Source organism: Lepeophtheirus salmonis, chromosome 5, assembly GCF_016086655.4.
Source record: "Lepeophtheirus salmonis chromosome 5, UVic_Lsal_1.4, whole genome shotgun sequence".
NCBI lineage: Eukaryota > Metazoa > Arthropoda > Copepoda > Siphonostomatoida > Caligidae > Lepeophtheirus > Lepeophtheirus salmonis.
Window position 1 is genome coordinate 27,897,173 of NC_052135.2, and position 18,343 is coordinate 27,915,515.

The 18,343-nt window shown below is 31.7% G+C and overlaps 1 protein-coding gene across 1 annotated transcript in view; it reads right to left on the bottom strand.

The window, feature by feature from the left end:
* LOC121117545 (uncharacterized) overlaps window positions 1-15,164 on the bottom strand; it is a 51,229-nt gene extending 36,065 nt beyond the window's left edge. The window contains exon 1 of the mRNA XM_071888519.1: window positions 15,050-15,164. The gene's annotated coding sequence lies outside the window, so the exon portion shown is untranslated. The remainder of the gene's footprint in view (window positions 1-15,049) is intronic.
* Between the last annotated feature and the right edge of the window lie 3,179 nt (window positions 15,165-18,343).

The window sequence follows — 18,343 nt, forward strand, 5'->3', positions numbered from 1 at the left end:
GTTACAATTGCATTGTATGAAGCGAAGAATATTATCTGGAACCGTGCCAAAAATCCGTCAAAATTATTCAATGTCTATTCCATGGTTAGCCAAGAAGTTCATTGACGAAGAAAATTGCTGGCTCAATAAGCTTTTTCATAGAAGCTACATAAACTTCTTAAAAAGACCCAAGAGTCAGTTAGGAGGAGCGTTGTCTTTGCTCTCTAGAATTATTAAGAAAATTTATCAAAAGATTCTAATTGACATTTTAAGAAACTAGTGTGCATCTACTTAGTTCCATCCTGCCTACAATTGGTTAATGCTGGGAACGGATTTAATTAATGACGAAATTTATGAATTCTCTCATTCTTGGCCAGCTGTCCAGAGGATCATTTGGAAAGGGGAACCAGTCTTTTTATCTTATTCTGCTATTGACATTGTCCGTCCGAATAGTACTAAGAAGTTTTTCTTTAAAAACCTCATAGAACCAAAAAAGTTGGAATGGACAGCATTATCCAAGAATATAATCACGGTTAATGATCTTGAACATATTAGAATTAAGGATGAGGTAGGGATTTATTACTCAATTTCAGATATCCTCGGATATTGCAGCAAAATATTCAACATAGTTATGCATGCGTTTGTGAGTTGCCCGTCACTCCAAATTTGGAGAGATTTTATTACACTAAACATATCTGGAATTACAGAAAGATTTATAACACCTTTAATTTTATTTGGTCTCTCCTTGAAAATTCAAAGTGCTCCCAATTTTTGAAGATTATAGTACGATTTTGAAATGACACCGAAGCTGCGGTCTGGCAAAAACTTTGAATGATTTTCAGCAAGAAAATGAATAAAAATTTCATCAAATAAACCATATTTAACCAATAATATATGCCACAAGCAACATTATAATGTAATTCTTATTCTGATCTCTATTAAGGAAAATCAAATGTGGAATGTGGAAAAATTTAAAAATCTAATAAATTTTTTTTATGCAAAATCATCATATTGAATTTCCAGACGCAGAATTGAACTTATACCCTGTGGTTCATGGAATAAGAGAGATGTTGCACAATTTGACCCTTTCTTACATATTTCCAATAAATATTTTAGAATAAGATTATGTAAACTGAGAACGTTAAAAATCCAAATGTACCAGTTCAACATCATCAAACAAATACAGGGTTGTCCAAAAGTCTTGAGCCTCCAAGATTTGGCGCGAAAAATTTTAGCAGGGAAAATATACTACCTAGAATTGGTTGTTATGCTATCTGAGTTAATTCCTTCTCTTCTGAAATAAAAAGAAGACCTTTAAAAATATATTAGTCAAGATTATCAGTAGAGTCTTCATCTTGCTAGAACATTAATTCCTTCCAATTTATAAGATTTGAGACCTTCAATCAGTCTCAGTTCTGTTAAATTTAACGTCAAAAAGGTTCGAGAGACTCAAAAATTTGATGATAAATTAAGAAGTAGACGCATAAGGTCCACTGGCAACCCGAATAATGTACGGAAAGTTAAATTAAAGGTATTCAGAAACACCAACAGAGCAAGTGCAAAAATGACTAAAGATATCAACGTATCAAGGAGATCAACGTGTCAAGGATTTCGATGTATTAAATCATTCATAAGGACAGAGGGATGTTTTCTTTGAAGTTTTTTACGGTCTCACAGAAGATGCACGGATGAAACGGATTCAAAGAAATAAAACGTTATTAGAACTTTGCACGTGGAGAGGAAATATTGTCTTATTGGATGAGAAGAAATGAGACATTGATCCAAAATTCAAGCGTCAAAACGACTTAATCTTGCCCTCATTATCTGCTCTATGTATCCTTAAAACAAAGAACAATTCCGAAACGTGTTAATAGTCTATCTCTTTTTGTTTGGGCAGGGATTTCAAGTAAAGGAGATAAGCTTCCTTTGAATTTCATTCCGGAGGACCTTCGTATTTCATGTCTTGGAGCCTCATCTAAAACGATTAAGGTGATCTTTCAGCAAGATGGAACTCCAATACATTTAATGCTAAGAGTGGCTTAAATCAAATATTCCTCTTTGGGACAAATTTATATTGCCTCCTTCGTGTCCAAACCTTAACTCGAGTTATATTGAGTCGAAGGTAAAAACTCGTCAATATTTAAATTTGGAAGATCTCCGTTGCTCAATTCAGATGGAATGGACGAAACTTCCCAAATCTATGGTGTGTGCAGTATGTGAAGCATTTCAATCACGTCTAAGGAAGGTAGTCAATAAAGGAGGTAGTTATATTGAATAATTTACAAAATATGGAATAAAATTTAATAAATTTTCTAAAATATTTAGTTAAAGTTTTTTTCGCTACAACCAATCCATCCCTCAATATATAAAATTTAAAAAGGTTTAAAACTTACAGTCACCCCTGTATATATTGGATGTTCCTAAGCCTTCATTCTCAATAGTAAAAAGATTAACTTTATATAGAGAAATAAAATAATTTTTTCCCAATTGTATTGAATGTGAAAGGAATTGATTTAGCTTCAGAAAAGTCCATAGTTAATAAAGTAACAAATTCTTAATAATTTTTGCCATATTCGACCCTGCAATCGTAATTTATATGTTCAGTTTAGACATGGTGCAAGTGCTCCTAAATACTTTCTTTGTCATTCAATTTCTTATTAACTAAAGGGTTAGTTTGTAGAGATTCTCTGAATAACAAGATTAATTCTTGAGAATTATCATAACATATATGACAAACATCGCTGTGCCTTCCCACTATACCCGACTCGGGACACACAGATTCTCAATGACAAATGAAAGTTTATCTAATGTAATATAAATCGCATTCTTATCCAAACATGATTGTTTATATTTATTATATACATTTTGGGAAACGTATGGCTTTGAGATTAAAATGAGATGTAACTCTTTCTGGTACTGAAATACCATGATCCTTCATTACGTTCTTCAGAAAATGATTAATAACTTCGCTCCTTTCATTTATATTTCGATTGTGCAGGTTATTAGATCAAGTCAATTTATGATGTTTATGTTTGAACCCATTCTTTAAATAATGAGTCTCTAAACTGTAGATCTTTTTATGCCCAAAAGGAAAGAAAAAGTTGTCAGACGAACTCTCCGTTTACTAATTTGGAATTTGATCTTCCTTATTCAGCAAAATGTCCAAACACATAGGCTTTATAACTCAATGGAGAAATGGAAGACATTTCTATGCATTGATCTCGCCAATAAGAAACGTCTTCATGGGTAAACTTATTAAAACAAGGAGTTTTATTTTTAAAAAGTATTCAAAGCTCCCAAAAAACAAGAACAACTATTTTCGAGGAATCGTTTAATTCTTTGTGCATCTTCCACATCTACATGGCGAAATGTTACATTAACATTTCCATGTTCTGAAGGTTGGATCTCAGAGATATTGCTAAGAGATGAAGATGAAATCAGAGAACTTGTGATAATATTAATATAACTTATCTATAGAATGATGGTGCCAAATAATTCAACAAGATTATAAAGTAAGAACTTCATTTCAGATAAGCCGGTTAAGAACCTAACCATATCAACCTCAATATGAATTATTTCCTATGATACAATTTTATCCTTTGACATGTTTAAGAGGCTATATCGGCTTTACTGATGCATTAACCTTTATTTAATATCTGTTTTAAATAAACTAAAGATTCTAAGTAATAATAACATGTCCTGTTTTTGTGAATTTTTTTAGAAAAAGTGGTAAAATTAATTATTACCAGAATATCCTTTTCTGTCTTATGAATCAAAAATAGCTAGAAAAATAAAATCACATTTTCTCCCTTCCTTCTATTTCTTTTGCATTATTATTTCTTGTTATCATCACATCTTATACAGTATATTATACGAGCGCCACTTAAATAATGGTCGTCCATACCAAAGGGTTCTAAATATTAAGAAATATAACATTGACCATTGTCAATGTGATTTCCAGCTCCCTTATTGGGCCTGAGCAACGCCAAGTAATCCTTTAAGAGTAATAGTTATAAATAATTGAGATAATAATTAATGGCATTCAATGAAAAAAATATATTGTATATTTTAATTTAGTTAGTTCCTTTCTTTTCTAAGTATGATATGATGCACAAAGTTTAATTAAGTAGTCTTTCTTTATTACACAGACAAATTTAAAACGTACGAAATTATATTATAATTGCTTAAATTAATTATGTAATTGATTTATTTACCAACAACTGAAATATTTTTATTTATTTCAAATGTGTTTATGTCAGCAAAATGGCAAGATAAACACACTATATATGCTCAAATGTTATGGAATAATTTTACTAACAAGTTTCATATAATTTGCAAAGTCTTGAATCGAAATATGTAATATTATGCATAAAACCTATGTCATTTGATCATAATTCATTTTTATTATTTTATAAAAAAATAACAAAACCATTATCTATGTTCGTTGTATTCATCACATTTGGAAACTATATCAGCAATTGAATAAAGGATAAGTTTTTACTCGATTTTATTTAAAATATGAAAAGTGGGATCCGAGATCATGGGACTTACTTACACAAGTTGAGTACAGATTGAGAGGCAGAGCTAGTAAGAAACTAAAAGTGTATTTACTGAAGTACTTACTCACAATTTAGCACGTATTTATTCTTTCTTTTAATATTATTATTATCCCTATGTAGTAACTTTTTTATTTGGCCGTTTGTTTTGGCATTGATAAACTGAAGAATGAATTTTCTTTTTCTCAGCTGTTTTCCTTATTATTTAACTTCTGAGTAGTGGACTTCTTTTTATACAACATTCAATTATATCCAAAACATGATTGAACATTTGTGTGTGCTCATAAAAGACGTAGAGTAACCTTAAGGATTTGTTGACGAGTTATAATTTTAAGTTCGAATGGAGTCATAGTAAGATTGAAGATTGAAAAAGGAGTGATTCTTGCTAATGTCCTTTTCCCTTGTCACGGCTGATTGTAGCTGATCTAATGAAACGTATTACAGCTGCTCTACTCCAAAACATTCTTTAAATTGTTAAAGACAACGATTTTTATCCCTATTACAAGTCATTATTTCCCCATGTCAAGCCATAAGTCATTTCAGTTCAAGTTGGACTCGAGTCACAAGTCGTTATATTAATTACTCGAGTAAACTCGTTGCAAGCCAGATCAATAATAACCTTCTTGTATATTTTTGGCAATACAAGCCGTAACTAAACAAGGCCTCCACCTAGTTGACTTCTTGTTATATTGAGTACCGCAATATATTTGCAATGTAATATAACCCGGGGCGATTCCTCCTCTTTCTCCTATGCCCACAACACAACTCCTGGTGATGCAGTCGCAACATATAATACAGAACGGGTATGGTATATATATATAGGGGTTTCTAAATATAATTTCCTCAATTGATGTAATCTAATCGTCATAAAGGCATTGAAAGTTTTTATATTCGAATATGATACTCCATTTCTCTCCCATTCTAAACCTAATGCATTAATTTTACCCTTGATAAAACTAACCATCAATTTCTGAGTTTTCTGTAGGTTTCCATTGGCCAAGAGGAAGGACTACAGTCTTCCTAAGATTCAATTTCAACCCTGAGGTTTTCTTAAATCTAGAAATGAAACACAGCAGAACACAAATCCTCTTCCTCAGTTAGATTACCGAATTTCATTCTACTGACAAAGTGATATCGTCTGCATAAATGTCTAGCATGTGTCTGAAGTCTTCAAAAACTGTTCGCAAAAGCAAGAGAATTTACTTTACAATTTCTGAGCAATATTTTCAATAGAAGCCACCAAGAAAAGAGTGGCCACTGAGCATCCTTGATGACAACTTCTCTTAAGATCGATTGGGTCTCTCTCTTGCCCATCCAATCTAATTGTGGAAGTCCCCTTCCATTGGAGAGCCCTAATAGGGTTTAAAAAAATTATTAAGCAATGACCTCTTTATAGACGACAAATTATGGTTATGGAAAATAAAGTCAAAAGCCTTCTGAAAAACAATCCATTTTAGTACCAAATTTATTTATGTAAGCAACAGATTCAACCACACATTGAGCGTTACTAGAAATATCAGAAATTTTCCTACTTCTTAATTATTTCTTCTGATTTAGGGCGATACTGTTCCTTAAAGTGGGTTTAATTTGTTTGACAATACCCTTGAGAGTATTCTACATCCCAGTCATTACCTTTCTTGAGAATTAGAACAATTTGTTTGCTTGTCAATGAGTTTGCAGTTCTCTAACATTTTCCATTGACTTACACATTAATAAAAGATAAGGAGAAGTTTCCTCTCTAAAAGTATTAAAAAAGAGTCAGAACCTGACGCTTTATCTCCCTTCACAAACTTACCAACATACTCAGAAATGTTTGCACAGGTGACAACGGCCTCAGGAATTATTTCCTTCTCCTAAGAAACCCCGAGCCTTGAATACTGACAATATCTTAGAAATGCTTCTGGAAGGCTTCCAAAATATCTTATGTTTTAGTTTGATATTTTTTCTTGTACATAATTGTCCTCATTGAAGTAGCTGAAGAGTAATCTCTATGTTGTACTTTTTTTAGGGGATACGTCGAAATATTTTCTTTTTCACCTTTCTCTCCCTTTCTTTCTCTGAGATTTCAGAAATTCTGAAAACGAACTTTCCAAGATCCCATTTTGGTAATTTTAATTTATTGTGTGATCTATGGGCATGTAATTCAAGCTCAATTATTTTATGTTCAGACCCTCCTCTACTAAAACAGGAAACAATAAGGGTGTATCTTCACGTCTCGACATTTGTTTGTGTAGAACAAGGAATACATTTAGGCTTATTTAATTTACCGTTATTCTTAATAATATTTTTGACCATCAGTCTATTCTAGCTAAGTTCGAACCAATACATAATGTAAAACCGAAAGGGAGATAAATATTCAATGGAAATAATAGCTATAAAATAAGCTGTAGGAATGCGGTGAAGAAAAGCGAAACTCATAAATCTTATTAAGCAAGGACAAGATAATGGGAGTAGGCAATTGATTAGTGGTCTCTTGAATGGCAATAATAGTGATACAAAATCAGAAGTTAAGGAAAGATTGATAGAAGAATTTAGAAAAGGTTCCGGGGATAAAGTTCCCTAATCATAAACACAGTTCAAGATATGAGACAAGTAAATTTGACTCTGATGAAGTGGTTAACTACTACCAATAATTGTGTAGATGCCTCGACTGCTTATTAGCTATTAAGTGAAAAGAGTGTTTGTTGAATATTCAAGTTGTCCCCTCCCCCCCCCCTTCCAAAATGCATACCGCTGTCTTTCGGAAAACTGAAAAGCACTTCCCAGAGGAAGAAATTGTAGAAGCAATCAGAATATGGGGCAAAAAAAGTAAATCACCTGGCTTACCCATTGGTTTTGAAATATATCAAATTTATAATTATGAACTTGCACCGATTCTTAAGGAACTATTTGAGCTGATACTGACTATGGGTTCCTTTCCAAACGATGGTCTACTTGTTATAATGACTAAAAAAGGAAAAGATATATGGTTAATTAAGAATTTGAGGCTAATCACCCTTCGAAACACTTTGTACAAAGTATTTTCACATGTAATTGTGGAAATGCTTAAGAAGACACTGCTAGGTACAATACATAATTCAAGTGAGAATTTATAGCTCGTCAGAGAATAGAAGAAATTGTTTCCAACTTACAGACTGTATTCGATAAGGCACATTTTTGGAGGTTCCTTTTGACAGAATATTTAAAGAAGAACTGGGCTGCTTTAAAGGATGAGGAAACTGTTGAAATAAAAAATAATTTATCAGGTCCTGTGCATCAACGGGCTTTGGTGGGGCACTTTAAAGCGTTCTACTTTTATGAATTGGGATAGATGGTAAGCCACTTTATCACAGGTCACCACCCCCACTTATTTTTTAGTCGTATATTGAATTTTATATCTAAATTCAAACCAATTTTGATGCTGGTTGATGCTACCTGTGGATTGCACAAAAGCACTTTACGTACACCAGGTATTGCTTTTCAAGAAACGGATGAAGCAACGATGACGACCTATTACTGATGGTGGGTGCATCATTTATTGCACTGCAAAAATCTGAAAAAGTAGGTTATTTTTCTCTTGAAAAAAGTAATCAATAATATCAAACTGTTCTTCAGTATTTATAATTAGATTTCTTACAGATATAATTTCTTGAACCAACTTTTCATCTTTGAAAAAAAAACATTTGCAACAAGCACATATTCATTTCCTCATAAAAAGGACTCATCTAACTGCAAGCAAAATTATGTTGCAGCAAGAATGCTGCTCAATTTATTTTCTATATTTTCATATTGAATTCATTTTTTGGGCCGGTGATTTCTGTACAACTGTCTGCATAATTTTTCTTACTCACCAACCGTGTAAGCCTTGTCAGATCTAGCAATCTGCAAGGATATGTAGTTGGGAAGTACGCAAACCATTAGTGGATGGTTGAGAACTGATTGAAACCATATTTCCAATAGTGTTTCGTGCCTTGAACTTTTGCCGAAGCAGGAGACAAATTGGTTTCATGACTCTCAGGGACTTTTGGTTTAAAAAAGTTACAGAAATAAAAGATTATTGATTCAAAAAATATCTTAATACATTTGTATAATTACTGGACGTCCTATAGTACTTGTTGGAGGATTTATGGATCTTACTTTTTTGTAATTCCACATTGTAACTAAAGTATAAGTATTTATTCTAAGTAGTTTGTTGCGTTTGAGAGTAATACTATAATGAGTAAAGGATAAAATATAAAGGCACCAATAATGAAGTACAATAATAAAGTAATAATCTCTGGACAACGTACTTCTATCCTATCAACCGGATGATATTCAACATATTCATTTCTGCAACCTTTTAACTACTATCGTTTCCGACATCAAAGCACCACCCCAGGGGGCAGTATCACCCACTTTGGGAAACGCTGCTCTAGACCAATACACTCATCCCTCTGATTAGTTTGGTTTTTGGAGCTTTCTTCTCCTGTGGGGGTGGCTATCACCTTTTATAAGTATTACCTAAAGTGCTAAAATTTCTATAAAACATAAATAAATAAAATCATTAAAAAAAATACACCAAAAGGAGCCAACTTGGTTCCAAAGTATAAAATATATCAATTCTAACACTAGGCCACGTTCTCACATCTTAATTACTTTAGTAGTAAAAATATTAATGAAAAAAGAAGAAACTATAATGAGTCAAAACCCTTTACGGCTTCCAATCTCGAGCCGTTTACATCGACAATATTGGAAGTGGCTGATGATTTCTCTGGGGTTCTTTATGGTAACTCTAAGTCTTTATAAACTTGTAGGCGAGCAATACAAGCCATTGCAGCACAATTTTGTTTCTGACGAACTCCCACTGACGTCCAATATGTCAATTGGGACATCTTTTAGCTGACAATCACAAGCAGAATTGAATATTGAGACTAAACTTACATATTTAGCTGTACATATTCTAGAATAATGTCATTTTTTCTTGTAGCTCTGACAATCAGCCATATTTGCAGGGCACGGTCTTCCAAATTGATGAGGAGCCTAGAAACCACACTTTCCACAGAGGTACTCTTCACCCCTCGTCCATGATCTGACACGACTTTGAATACTCCTTCTTCCATGACCTCTACTATCATCGTGGGCACTCAAAATTTGATTCACACCCTTAAAAACTAGATCGTTTAAGATGTCTTGATTGCTGTTGACCGCTTCAAAGGTCCTACAGAAGCTTGACTCATCCTTGACTCCGTAACTGATCAGAGTGGCCAACCGATCCTCTAATTTCATCTCATAGATTTCGGCCTCCTATGCTACCCATTTTAAACTTATAATAGAATTATTAGATTTTTTTAAGAATTTCGTCTTGTCTCGTCGTCGGTAGAGCTTTGTCTAAAGTCGCTTACTTACGTCGCATCTAGCAACTGCAATCTACTTTTTAGCATTAAGATATTTACTCACGCCTTGAATAACTTCCTCTAAGATTTTAGAAGTGTCCAATGGAATTTTGACGATATGCCGTATCTTGATGAGGAATCCAGGTGGTGAGCAACATGTCCATAAAATAGCAATTTGTTCTTCTCTTGTTTTTTTCCTTCAGATGGGTTAACTTAACATAATTATGCATCGTCTCAATCCATTTCAAGAACTATAAGTATTCAGTGCTGTTTTTGGTTTGGTTTGGAAATTTGGCTTGGACATTCGGGTAACTTTGGCTCTTGACTTTGATTGAAAGATCCATCAAATCTTCGGAAGGTCTCTCCAAATAAACATCTACTTGAGCTTCAATTTTGACGAGTTCTTCCTACATCTGAATTAACTCATCCGCTTCTTCGAATACTCATCTGACGATTCATTCGAACAATTGAATACTTTCTCCATTTTTTCACTATAGATTTGAATTATTTTCTTTACAGCTTCAAGTGTCCAACTGAGTTTAAAGGGAGAAGAGTTATCTTCTCGAAGTAATTTTCTAACATATTCATATTGTTTGTTGTATGATCTTCTCTGGGACCTTGGGATATCCTCATTGTGGCTAACTAGACGTTCTACTCTTCGTCCAGTATTTTCTCACGTACCTCAGGGTATGTGGTGCGATCAAATTATTTACCAAGGAGTCTTCGGTACCTATGATGTTACAGTCCCAGGTATTTTCTTCTTAACCCGTCTACTGTGCCGTATAATGATATTCAATAATATTATAAAGGTAATTTGAAATACTAATAAATAATATAATCTTGAATAGGATTTAAATGTGATTATATTCAAAATGTTTATTTACATGTATTGTACATGTCAACATATAACAAAAACCCTCCCCAAATTCTCATGTATTGACTCATATTTATGAGTGAAGAAATTTAAAGAGTAGTTGCATAAAAAGATGGCGATGATCTTTTCTAGACAATTCGTAAAAAATGATTACCATGAGTAGAAATCCTATGAGAGGAAAAACACCGCTTAAAAGGCCTCAAATAATACCAAACACTACTTGTCAGCACTATTTGAAATGCTTATAACTTCAGGATTCAAAATATTCACTTTTCAAGTAAAAAAAAAATTCTAACTTTACTTTTTAGACTTCTTTATCCACAATGCACGTCTTCACAAATCAATACATAAATAAAACTTGTATTTATTTTTTCTAAATTGTCTCATTTATAGCCAAAGTATTAAAACAATTTGTTTAATTTTTTAGGAAGTGATGAAGAATCTATTTTAGAAATTGACAACATTTATATGATGGTCCATGAAGAGATCGACATCCTAGGAGATACTTTCATGTCGACTTCTTTTAAAGCAAAAATAAAAAATTGATATACAAGTCCACGGAAGCTAATCTCTAATGAAAATTGTGTCCGTTCTCCTATCGAATATTTCAGAGATTTTTTAAGACAAATATCCATACTTTTTTTTTATTCAGAGAAGCAACTTCTGTAAGTCAAATTTGTATATAAATAACCATTATCACTTACTGTGGATGAGCTAGAAGAGTCCTGATTATGAGTTTGCAAAAACTTTGCATCGACTTTTCGGATGGATACGTCAGATGTTTACAAAAAACACAAAGGAGCAATTATAGGATCAAAATGTCTCCCAATGAAATGGAGCCAAAAATATAATTTATCTTTGTGAGCAAATTCAAAACTTATCTCAGTTTTTGTTTGGATCATCAAATTTCAGAAAAATTTGAGATTATAGTGATTCAGGACATTTATCGTTCATAGTGATTCAGGACTTTTATCGTTCATAGACATTTTTTACCATTAGGACAATCATCGAAGTGAAGTACGAAAAATAAAACTGATGTAAAAAGGTTTTTTTAAGATAATAAAAATGTTTTTTTTTTAAATTATGTATCTTGTTCTGAACTCAAAATATTTCCATTTTTAGGCTGACAAATGATGAAAAACGACTTTTTTCTTTTTTAAAGTTAATTTTCGTAATTTTTCAGATATTTCCGGTAAACTACGGGTATGTTCCAGTATAATTTAAATTTTTTCATATCAACTGACAAAATTTTGTAGAATTATTTTAGCTCAGATAGATATTATTGACCTTGCTAAATGCTGTTTCATAATAAAAAATTTAGCAGGAAATGATACATAGAAATTAAATTTTTATATATTGATACAAATACACTTTTATGTAAGGTACAACTTTGTGTAAAATATTTTTTAGTTTAAATAATTATGAATTTACTTTTTGAAATTCGTGTTTTAACCTTAGTCAGACGGCATCATTTTACGTTCTTAACAGACGGCATGGGTGCAATAGTATCCACACATATTTTGGTTAAAATAGTTGTTCTTTTTTTTTTCTTTTTTTCAATGTTTAATTAAATTTTTTATTAAAAAATATTCGTTTTTTGCCAAGGGAAATCTGCCTTTCGTCACCTTGTCTAAGTATTGCTGATCTTCGGAAAAAGTTCCTAGATGAGCTTCGACTGGTTTTCATCCTCATTTAGACGGTAATATCAAATAACTCGGAATTTTGTATCTTTTGTGACTAAGATCTGACTCACGAAGATAACGAAGAACTCGCATCGTTTTGGATAAGGATTCTTTAAAAGAATATTAATATTCATGAATTTTTCCTTGACACGTAGTAACGGATGATCAACTTAAAAATAGTTTTTTTGCATAACAGTAATTAATAGGAACTTTGAGGAAAGTGAACAATATTTCCTCTCATGTAAGTGAAGATAATTTTTATTTAGGAAAGATTACTTTCTTGCTCATAAATAAAGGCAACAGCAACAGACGAATATCCATGAAGACTTTCTCTTCATACAATTTATGGAAATCTAAATACTATATTTATCTGTTTATTCTGATTCATTGTGCAATTCAGGCTTTTGAACGGCTTTCCATGGAACGTGCGTTCAATTAACGAAACACTGAACGTAACGGAATTTTATTTAACGCTAAAAATGAGATTTTAACCTTTAGTTCCGATAGGTCATAGTAATTTTGGAAGGGGTGTAATTGTCCACGGGATATGTATCCTAGAAATACGACTATGCAAATTCAATGTCACTTTTTGAAATTGGGGAGGGACCTAAAGTCTCCTCCACTCCAGACACCCCTGATATTAATATTCCAGTAAATGTAGATAAGTTACAGAGTCTGAATAAAGTCAAAATATGAATTTGAAAAGGGGCTCTTACGTTGTGTATAGAGTATCTCTTTCCATAAATACATCAATTATTAAAATCCAAAATTAAATTTGTCTTCTCCTTGAATTGCAAGTACTAAGAACGGGTTTCTTAAGACTGGCGTATTAAATATGACGCACGGAGTTTGTTAATAATTATCTCACTTGAATTATATCCCTCTAAAATTAGGAATGTCGTAGTTTGAATCATGGAGCCTACACTTTCCTAGATGTTAATTGTACAAGGTTCTGTGACCGGAAAGGAATGAGCATAACACAAATATGACACTCCTCTCATAATTTATTAGCGCCTACAAATTTCTTTATTCCATTAAAACTGATTATGGCAATTAATTTTTACATTTTTTTCACTAACTAATAGAAAAATGTTCCATTTTTTTTTAGATTTTTTTTAAAATTTTCTTTGTTAACTGCAAGTGGTAATTTTTCTCCCCAAACTACCACACAGTCTATACATTATCTCATAAAAACTGATGTTGTCTATCAATTTTATATTTTTTTCACTAATGAATAGAAACATTTTCAAGCTTCCTTAGGTTTAAAAAAAATTATTTATTAATTAGAAGGGTCCTGTTTTCCCCAAAACGGCAAAGCCAATTCGGAAGTCGTTTTAGTTATTAAATGAAGCAGTAAATTGCAACTTTTTCTTGAATTTTTGTAATGGCAATATAGTTAAACCCCTCTAAAACATTATTATGGTAAATTTTTTGTAATGTATGTAAGAAAAAGTCATCAAATTTATGATTTAAAAAACTTCTTATCGAACAGCTCTTCGAGCAACTTGATATGTAGGGGAGAAAAAAAGATTAGAGTAACTCTTTAGTAACATACATAGTAAATGTCAATTAACCACTCTAAAAAGTACATAACTATTATTTATGTCCTTTTTACGCAGTAATAATTTAATTTCTCTTGTACTCAATGAAAAATATTTTCATGCTCTTAATTATTTCACGAGTACTTTACAACCAAAAATAAATAACAAAAACGCACACAAATTTTTTTGTATGGATTTAAAGTACTTCATATTGGTTGGATATTTGAGTTGGATTTTATTTATAACGTTATTGGCTACAATCAAGGTTAATAGTATTTACATTAACCTTGGCTTCAATATATTTTTCACTGTTGCCTACATGTCGGTGATTAATTAAAAGAACTAATTATTTTTATGAAAAATATACAAATCATATATTAAAAAGATTCAATCATTTATATTTATAAAATGAAAGGCATTATTTAAAGGAGACGTTATGGTCAATTATAGGGATTAAATTCAAATTTCTGGGATTAATTGAGATACCTGAGAGTGTTAATTGCAGTTTAAACCCTCCGTTTTATCTATTTGACTTAATTTGGCTACAATATTGTCTTAGAAATATAATTTCCTGTTTTGGCTGTTTTCCGTATAAATTTGCGCATCTCCAAGAGATGAATCAGAAACATACGCTCATAGAAATGAAATTTAATTTGTTGAAAAATATATTCCATGTTCAATTTTGAGAAAAATTAGTGTAACTTCCTTTTGAGTAGACGTGCTACAAGTATACAATTTGATTACAATGACTCAGTACTATTAAGAGTTGGTCATAAGCTATATATATAATCGATTTTAATAATTCATTATAACTTAATTCATCTATATTTACATATTGGATTCAGAAGAGATGGATATGAAGCAGAACGGATAATTCCACTTATGTGAAAAGAAAATAATATAATTTTAAGTAGTCTATTAGTATTTTAAACTTTAGTTTGATTAATTTTTTATGATTTCCATAAATATTTTAAAAAAAAAAGCTTTGGTGCCCATAACATACATGAAAGTGTTTTCTTTTTTCTACGTTTAATTTAATTTAGTAATCGAAATTAAAGTATCTTACTTTTCTGGGGCTCAAATACAGTACAGCTTCCTTTTAGTAAGTGCACTAGTGTATGTATGATTGGAACACTGAACAGAACGAAAATAATGGCTGAACGATGAACCCTGAACGAAAAGAAATGAATGGAAGGCGAAAATAGTGGAACGCTTACAAGCCGGGAAATATCAATATTTTAATAATTTGTTATAAATTTTAATGCATTTTTGAGTTAGACACTGCAGACTCATACTTTATGTCGATTTGACTATTATTTTTATTTATTTTTGAATCTATGGGTTGTGGCTTATTTCAAATAAGTTGATTTAAATTTATTCTATCACATGTTTTAATGTAATAATAATAACAAATTTTAACGAGAATGATATCTACATTATTTTTGATTTTCACACTATGCATACAATTTCATAATTTATTAAGATGAAGTGGATCAGAAAAGTAATTATGAGGATTCCAACATTTTTTCTGATATTTGATTAGAAATATATAAGACCATTTTTGAGCCTAAGATTGAGACTGACAATGATAATTTAAATTATAACTATCGAAATAATTTTAACATGTCAAAAATACAACTTATTGTTCGTCCACTCTCCATGTGTATTAATATTATAGTGCTCCCTGAATGAGTAGATTATCAAGAAATTTATTTCTTGCCGTTATATTTTTCTCGTTGTTGTTGATTTTTTGTCTGTCCCCTCTTTCCCCAAAGTCTTTTAGTTTAAAGAAATGAGAATATTTTGATAAATTAAATTTCGCAAGTAAAATAATTACTAACTTGACTCTTTCTCTAACTCCCCCCTCCGTCCAAAACAAGAAACATTATAAACTAGAATGGGCACACGATAGAACGCAAAACTCCACCTAATATTAAATTGAATTATGTATCTCAATTTGATACAAATCTATGGTCCATTTTTTATGTTTTCTGTTACCTCGACCTTTGACTTTGACCTTTCAAAATATAATAGCCTCTTACTGTCACCATATATAAATAAGCAGCATTGCCACTAAAATCATAATATTTATAAGTTATATCCAGAATAATGTAAAATATTGATGTGTGGAGTCTGAGGATTAAGTATGCTAACATTTACAAATAGATATTGTTTTTAACTATAGAAACATTTTTTTTTTTTTTGAAACAAAACAATCTTAAAAAGAAGGGGCGCGAGAAAAAAAAAAAACAATCTCACCTATAATACATAATAATAAAAATAAAAAAATAGCATCTGGCAAATTACTAAATAAATATCTAATTTAAAATACAATCACAACACACGTGATAAAAAGCAAAATTAATTAAGAGCAGCGTAGGCTATATTTTTGTGAAGTTTAATGTTTTCATAATTGGGCCTTGCAATCATGTATTGCAATGGAATTGGATCCAATTCGAAACGGAAGAACCCTGTCGTTAAAGCCATAAATGTTTTCCTCTTGGGTGGGCCCTCTCCCGAGGTAGTGAGTGAGTCGTCCAGCCAATATAAACCATATTCCTTCTAGATATTTACAGTCACGAAATACATGGACGAGCGTTTTATTTTTGTTGCAGTCTTTGCAAAGCGTGTCTCTCTATATATAATACACTCCAAAGGTGACCCAGTATCTCAGGTAGGACTGAGATATGGATCGAATAATGACCTCACATATTGTTTCTGGATTATTCTATCCTTTATTTTGCATTTTAAAGTGTTACAGAGATCGTTTGGAGGCTGTCTTTTTCTCACTCACTCCTTAATTGCTTTGTTATTAATATTTAGTGATACTCTTAGATGAAGTGTTTTTTGGTTGGCTTGAAGACCCTTAGGAAGGAATTGCGGAGCATACTCACGATCGGATGGTTGATTATACCCTTGGTAATTACATCATTTATAAGACCCAGCTCCTTTCTGAAGAAGGAATAAATAGGAAGACCTATTTTACCTCTAGGTTTCCAACTAGAGGGGCATTCGCCCCCACTGACTTCCAATACACCTTGAGGTTGTCTTTGGATGGCTTTAATTCCTTCAACGGAGATGATGTCGGCGTATTTGTGATATTCTCTCTGCATGCTTCCATGTAGAGAGTTTTCCAAGGATAATCAACAAGATGCACTCTCTTGTACCAAGAGAAAATCAAAATTTCCCATTGTAACTCTAGATCCATCATTCCGAGTCCACCTCCAGCCTTTGGTAAGAAGAGTCTCTGATGACTGATTGATTTGGGAGTTCCAACAAACACTATGCTCTTTTTTTTTAAATCTTGGGTCTTCAATTAGTCAAAAGGGGTACATCGAAGAATGCGATTAATTCCTGAGAGTATTGCCATATTCCAATATTTTATCTTATCAAGAACCCCAAGTTTGTGCTTCTAGGCTTCTTTTATTGAGTGAGATATTTTCTCATCTATCCGACGTATGTTCTTGAATCTCCAATTCTCCATCGAAACCACATTGCCAAGGACCAATGTTTTTTGAACGAGATAAGTAGCACTAATGTTGTTTATTTTTTCCGTAGAGTTTGTCAATATCTGTGTTTTCTTATCATTAATTACTAAACCATACATTGTTTTGGGAGTAAAAAAAGAAAGTCATAAATTTCCTGTGAAACACACGTTTATACTGGATAAAAAGTACAACTAAAAAATTAACGTATTCACTAATAGTTCCAAAAAAATAAAAAATATTTTATTAAGTATTCAAGAGCGTCATTTTTTAATTAAATCCAATAAATAAAGCTACAACTGTCGATGTAAAAGTACTTCATATCTAAAGAAGATTCTTGCTCATCATGAATGTTGTTAGCAAAAAAAAACAACTCATGGAAATATTTAATTTAGTTTGAATACTGATGTGTTTAAAAACCCCATATGCACTAATAGGTGAAATAATATACGACATTACGGGCTTGCGTTGCTGTCGAGCTCTGTTTATAAAATATAGAATAGGCAAAAAAAAAAAAAAGAAGTTTGTTTAATTCAAAAAGATTATTAGAATGACAATTTATATGAAGAAACTCATTAATTATAAAATATTATTGCTGACAAATACTTACATCTTTAAAGATTAATACATTAAGAGTGATTATCCAAATGACCCTATTTTCTTATCCCTATTAGTTTTTATGAGTCTTTAATCTTTCTTAGCAATATTTATGGGTATACCATTAAATATAGTACGGATTATATCCTTTGAAGCGGTGAAAAGTAGTATTATAGATAACGCTTAACCTTTTTCGTAGTGTGTATAAATTTAATGAACACATTTGTGCAGACTTGTACACATTCACTACTTACCGTTCAATCGTTCATTTTGTAAAA